The sequence below is a fragment of the Vulpes vulpes genome, chromosome 2 (genome assembly GCF_048418805.1).
Source record: "Vulpes vulpes isolate BD-2025 chromosome 2, VulVul3, whole genome shotgun sequence".
Classification (NCBI taxonomy): domain Eukaryota; kingdom Metazoa; phylum Chordata; class Mammalia; order Carnivora; family Canidae; genus Vulpes; species Vulpes vulpes.
The window spans coordinates 139040233-139046232 of NC_132781.1; the positions used below are offsets into that span (position 1 = coordinate 139040233).

The 6000-nt window shown below is 49.8% G+C and overlaps 1 protein-coding gene across 11 annotated transcripts in view; it reads right to left on the reverse strand.

Moving 5' to 3' along the window:
• The window catches only part of NLRC5 (NLR family CARD domain containing 5), an 81155-nt gene extending 75551 nt beyond the window's left edge, over positions 1–5604 (reverse strand). For 7 of the 11 annotated variants that reach the window (XR_012000050.1, XM_072750181.1, XM_072750177.1 and 4 more), the window contains exon 1: positions 5478–5576. The gene's annotated coding sequence lies outside the window, so the exon portion shown is untranslated. Of the gene's footprint in view, positions 1–5477 lie in introns of all 11 variants that reach the window. The other 4 variants (XM_072750180.1, XM_072750182.1, XM_072750179.1 and 1 more) reach the window with 2 other exon arrangements.
• Positions 5605–6000: the final 396 nt, after the last annotated feature.

A 6000-nucleotide genomic window follows, 5' to 3' on the forward strand; every position in this document is an offset into this window, starting at 1 on the left:
TCTCTCCTCCTCCTCTTGGGACCCAATACAGCATCCTACCTCTAGCACCCCGACCCCACTCACATGCTCCACTCAAAGAGTCTGCTCTGCCCATCATATCCCCGTCCCTGCTGACCACTTTGCATGTGGGCCCCACCCATCCCAATCCTATCAAGATATTTTCCCAAAAGTAGTTCCCTTCCTGAGAGGAATCTAGAGGGAAATATGGAAAGAATTAAAATGTCACATTTTGGTTTTTATATAAAACAGAAGAGGGGTGCCTGGGCGGCTCAGTGGTTGAGCAACTGCCTTTGGCTTGGGTCGTGATTCCAGGGTCCTGGGATCAAGTCCCATGTCAGGCTCCCTGCTGAGAGTCTTCTTCTCCCTCTGCCTGTGTCTCTGCCTCTCTCTGTGTCTCTCATGAATAAGTAAATAAATAAATCTTAAAAAAAAAAACCACAACAGAATTAAACAGTCTATGTGCAGTAGAAGAGAACAAGACTCAATCTAGATGCTTAAAAATGTGGATATGGTTTCATCATCCTATGGACAACACTGAAGCCACTTAAAATGCCAGTATACTCATTACAAAGAGTGAATTTCCTTAATATGTACAGTGCTTTTACAGCTAAATAGGAAAAAGACCAACAACCCAATGGAAAAATGGAAAAAGAATATGAATAGACAGTCTATGAAAAATTAACTACAGGGATCCCTGGGTGGCACAGCTGTTTGGCGCCTGCCTTTGGCCCAGGGTGCGATCCTGGAGACCCGGGATTGAATCCCATGTCGGGCTCCCGGTGCCTGGAGCCTGCTTCTCCCTCTGCCTATGTCTCTGCCTCTCTCTCTCTTTCTCTCTGTGTGTGTGACTATCATAAATAAATAAAAATTTAAGTTTAAAAAAAAAAAAGAAAAATTAACTACAAATGACCCTTAAATATTTGAAATGATAAGAGAAGTGGGAGGGAAATAGACCATTATTCATCTCCCAGATGTGCAAATATGGAAAAGTTTGATAACATGCATGTTGAGGTGGGTGTGGGAAGCAGGTCCCCTCACACGTAGCTGTTAGGAGTGAAAATTAGCCCAACATTTAAGGAAAGTAATTTGCCATATTTACCAAAGTTCAAACTGCATATTCGCTTTGCAAATTCAACTCTTGGATGGTTTGTTGTTGTTTTTGATGTTGTTGTTTTTTAAGATATTTATTTATTTATTTGAGAGACAGAGAGAGAGAGAGAGAGCGCAAGCTCACATGTGTAAGCAGTGGGGAAGGGCAGAGGGAGAAACAGACTCCCCGCTGAGCAGGGAGCCCAACACTGAGATCACGACCTAAGCCAAAGGCAGGCGCTTAACCTGACTGGGCCACCGAGGTGCCCCTCCTGGTTACTTTTCTTAGTCTTATTTTTACATAGGCAAACATGATGCTTAAACAAAGATATTCACTACAACACTGTTTGGTATAGCAAGAGACTGGAAACAACCTAAATGCCCCAAAATAGTTAAATTAATTATGAAACAACCATAGAGTGAAATGCTCTAGAGCTGTTAAAAAAGAGAAAAGCAGATTTTGTTTTTGTTTTGATGTAGAAAGATTTCCAAATTACATTAAATTTTTTAAAAGATTAAAAAACACTATATAGAGTATATCACCATTTGTGAGAAAGGGGATAGATTATAGATATAGATATAGATATAGATATAGATATAGATAGATATAGATAGATATAGATAGATATAGATATATCCATGTTTCTAAAGGCCCACCTGAACTCTCTTTGGAAGGAGACATAAGAACCTGATAACACTGGTGCTTTCAGGGAGGGTAATCAGGTGGCTGGGAGATAGGGGAATGAGGGAAACTTACTTTTCATTATATATCTTTTTATATGTTTTATTTTATTAAATGAATGTATTAGCTACTAAAAATGAAATAATTTCAAAAATAATATAGGCTATACTTTTTCTTTAATACATAAATACATTTTATTTAGTTTAAAAAGTATAATTTCATTTTTTGTTTTTATGTATGAGTCCATTTAAAAATACGAATATACGGGATCCCTGGGTGGCGCAGCGGTTTGGCGCCTGCCTTTGGCCCAGGGCGCGATCCTGGAGACCCGGGATCGAATCCCACGTCGGGCTCCCGGTGCATGGAGCCTGCTTCTCCCTCTGCCTGTGTCTCTGCCTCTCTCTCTCTATCTCTCTGTGACTATCATAAATAAATAAAAATTAAAAAAAAAATACGAATATACACAAATAGAAAAAAGACTGGAAGTAAACCAAAGTGAAAACAGATCATCTGAGGCTAAGTGAACATTCCCTCAGGTTCTCTGAAGTTCTCCTTTGCTGAATGTCAGAGGCACCTCAGCGAGAAGGGCTGCTAAAAACCTTCCTGGGGAAGACTCTTGTATCTAAGAACTTATTGGGAGACTTTGGAGTGACCCACAGGATGAAGTAGGAATCCCATTGCAGAGTCAGTCTTGAAACAAGCAGGATAAACAAGTGAACTCACGGTTCCCCAGGACTCTCATCTTTCCATCCCAGGAAAATGACTGGTTTCAGGCAGTCGTCAACTAGGGAGAGAAAGGGTGACCGCAGAGCAGAAGAGTCTGGGACCAGAGATGGCCAGAGGAACTAAGTTCACACCCAACTTCACCCAGATTCACAGAGAACTAAGGAACACTTAGGGCTTCCCAGAGGAACAGAATGGGGGTTCATGCCAACTTTACCCAGCTCTCATGGACCCACAAACCCCCAGATAGCATATGGGTCACACAACCATGCCCATTTTATAGGTACCAAGTCCCACACATAACCAAGTGCTTGCCTGTCCCATCATTTCTGTAATGGTTTTAAATACAGTGCATTGAAGAAGCATGTTCTCCAGGGTGGCCAGAAGGGATCAAAAATCTTCCCTGCCCCAGACAGCCTACACCAACAGCCAGACTCATCAATTTTTCTTCGCAAATCCTCTAGGTGTTTTCCTTGCAGGCTGAGTTTCAGCCGAGGTAGACTTGGGGCTACCAGCCAATACTCAAAAAATAGATCTGGCAAAGGGCACCAATAGTTTATATCCTCAGAATACCTACAAAAAGTTTTTACAAAGTATTGGCACGCGTATTAATTTGCTTGATCCTTAGTCCAACTCTGGAAAGCAGAAGAGTGGTTCTGGGCTGGCAAATTAGTTTCCTAGCTTGGTTACAGTTGTAACAAAGTACCCTCAGGAGAGGATCCTTCTTTGCCTTTTCCGGTTTCTGTGGGGTGCTGGCAATTCTTGGGAGCTCCTGGCCTTAGAGATGCATCATTCTGATCTCTGTTTCTGATGTCACACAGCTGTCATCTCATGGTGTGTCTCAATCTTCATAAGCTGACCTCTCTCTTGCAGGGACACCAGTCATACTGAATTAAGGACCCACTTGTCTGGTATGATCTCTTCTCAATTAATTACATCAGCTATGACTCTATTTCCAAATAAAGTCACAATTCAGAGATAAAGAGGGTGAGAACTTCAACATATCTTTTTTTTTTCTAAAGATTTTATTTATTTATTCATGAGAGACACAGAGAGAGAGAGGCAGAGACACAGGCAGAGGGAGAAGCAGGTTCCCTTTGGGGAATCTGATGTAGGACTCAGTCCCAGGACCCCAGGATCACGACATGAGCCAAAGGCACACACTCAACCGCTGAGCCACTCAGGCGTCCCAACATATCCTTCTCGGAGTCACAATTAAATTCATAACAGACGGGAGATATATACTAAAAAGGTCTGTGGGATTTTCCTCAGCGGGGAGGAGGTAAGTGCCTTGGGAGAGACTGAGACGTTCTGAGAGAGGAGACAGTCCACGGTCACCCAGCAAACACAAGGCTGCAACAGGCCCTGGTCCACCTGCCTCCCATAACTGGGTGCCAGTCAAGCTACGGGCGGTGCTTTGGAAACAAGGCAGGTGGACCCGATCAACGGCCAGTCCACACTACAGCTCAGCAAGCTTGGAGCAAAGCACGACGGAGGGAAGTCCGCATGCACCTTGAAATAATCAGCTTTCCCTCCCGTTCTGTTCTCCAGTGGGACACCAAGCCGAAGGCTTTTCTCGACTTAGTGCTTCTCGGAGAGAAGGAAAAGCAGTCTGGAGGGAGGAAGCTCTAGGTACTGGTCTAGGTACCTTTGGTACCCCACCTCCCGACCCCCGGGTTTGGGAAGCTAGGAAGTGCTCGTTTTCAAATTTTAAGTCTGCAAACCCCTAATCTTTTAAAAAGGAAATGGAAGAACCCTCAACTTATAAAACGGATGCAAGCCATGCTGAGACCATGAGAGGACCTCTCCCATACCTCCCTAAGTGGTTAGCTCAGCAAACTCCAGGTCCTGGCCTCCTGAGTGAGAAAAATGGTTGAAAATCACAAGAAATGCAAAGAGCAAGTACCAAAATAGCGCCCATGCCTTCACTCTATTAGGAGGTTAAAATGCTCATCGGACATAGTCTGTGGAGATCTGACATTAAGGAATTATTGTTAGGGAGCCCTGGGTGGCTCAGCGGTTGAGCACCTGCCTTCAGCTCAGGGCGTGATCCTGGAGTCCCGGGATAAAGTCCTACATCAGGCTCCCTGCATGGAGCCTGCTTCTCCCTCTGCCTGTGTCTCTGCCTCTCTTTCTCTCTGTATCTCCATGAATAAATAAATAAAGTCTTTAAAAATAATAAGAATAATACTGAGGTAGAGTCATGTTATATTAGTTTCAGGTGGACCCAGGGGATTCCACAATTGTACAGACATGTAGCTACCCTCTGCCACCATACAGCACCTATTATAATACCTTAACATGACGCCTAGAGTTCTTCTGCTGTACCTTCCTCTCTCTGACTTATTTATTTCGGAACTGAAAGTTTGCACCTCTTTGGAGGTCGGATTGACATAGGGAGTGGTGGTTGTTTAGTGTACACAGCCTGAGGAGCCTAGAGGTAAGCGTACTCTGTGAAATGGTCACCACGATCTGTGGTGACCGTGAGCCTCTCCCTCGGCTCCCCGATTTCCTCCTGCCCTCCACGACCATGACCATGCGTGCGGGTAAGGCTGGGCTCCGCGCTGCACAGCGGATCTCCAGGGCTGCCCCATCCTGTGTATCCCACAAACTCTGTGCCTCTCGATCCCCTTTATCTAGCTCACCCCTCCCCGCCCCCACTCCCGCTGCTATAATTCTTCCAAAAGCGATGCAAAGTTAAAGTTCCAGGAGCGTGGGGAGGGTGGGGAGCACGGGGAGCGCCCCGCGCCCGCCGTCCCTCGGCCCAGGTGACCCCGACCTGCCCCCCGCTGCGGCTCGCACCCCCGCCCCAAACCCCGCCGTGCAGCGGGCGCCCCATCCGTCCGCGGGTCCGTTAGTCCCTGCACCCTGCACCCTGCGCCCAGCCCGCGGCCCCGGGCCCCGCGCCCAGCGCCCTCCGGCACCCGGTCCCCCGCACGGCTCGCCCGGCCCGGCCCGCAGCCCCGGGGCCGCCGCCACTCACCCGCCGCGCTCCGGCCCCGGGCGCTCCCGCCCCGCCGCTCGGCTCTCGAAACTGAAAGCGGGCGGGGAGCAGCGGGCCCGGAGCCGGCACCGGCGGCCGCTGCCGGGAAATCACGTGGATTCGAGACGCCGCTGCCGGCGGGGGCGGGGGCGGGAGCGGGGGCGCGGGCGCTGGCCGGGCGGGGCGGGGCGGGGCGGGGAGCCCAGACCCCGGCCCCCCACGCGCGGCCCGGGGCGGCCAAGCTGAGGCGGAGGCGCGCGGCCAGACGCGCCCGGAGCGCAACCGTCCTGGCCTCCCGGGCCGCGGGGCAGGAGCGCGGGGCAGGGCGCGGGGCAGGAGCGCGGGGCAGGGCGCGGGGCAGGAGCGCGGGGCAGGAGCGCGGGGCAGGAGCGCGGGGCAGGGCGCGGGGCAGGGCGCGGGGCAGGGCGCGGGGCAGGAGCGCGGGGCAGGGCGCGGGGCAGGAGCGCGGGGCAGGACGCGGGGCAGGGCGCGGGGCAGGGCGCGGGGCAGGAGCGCGAGGCAG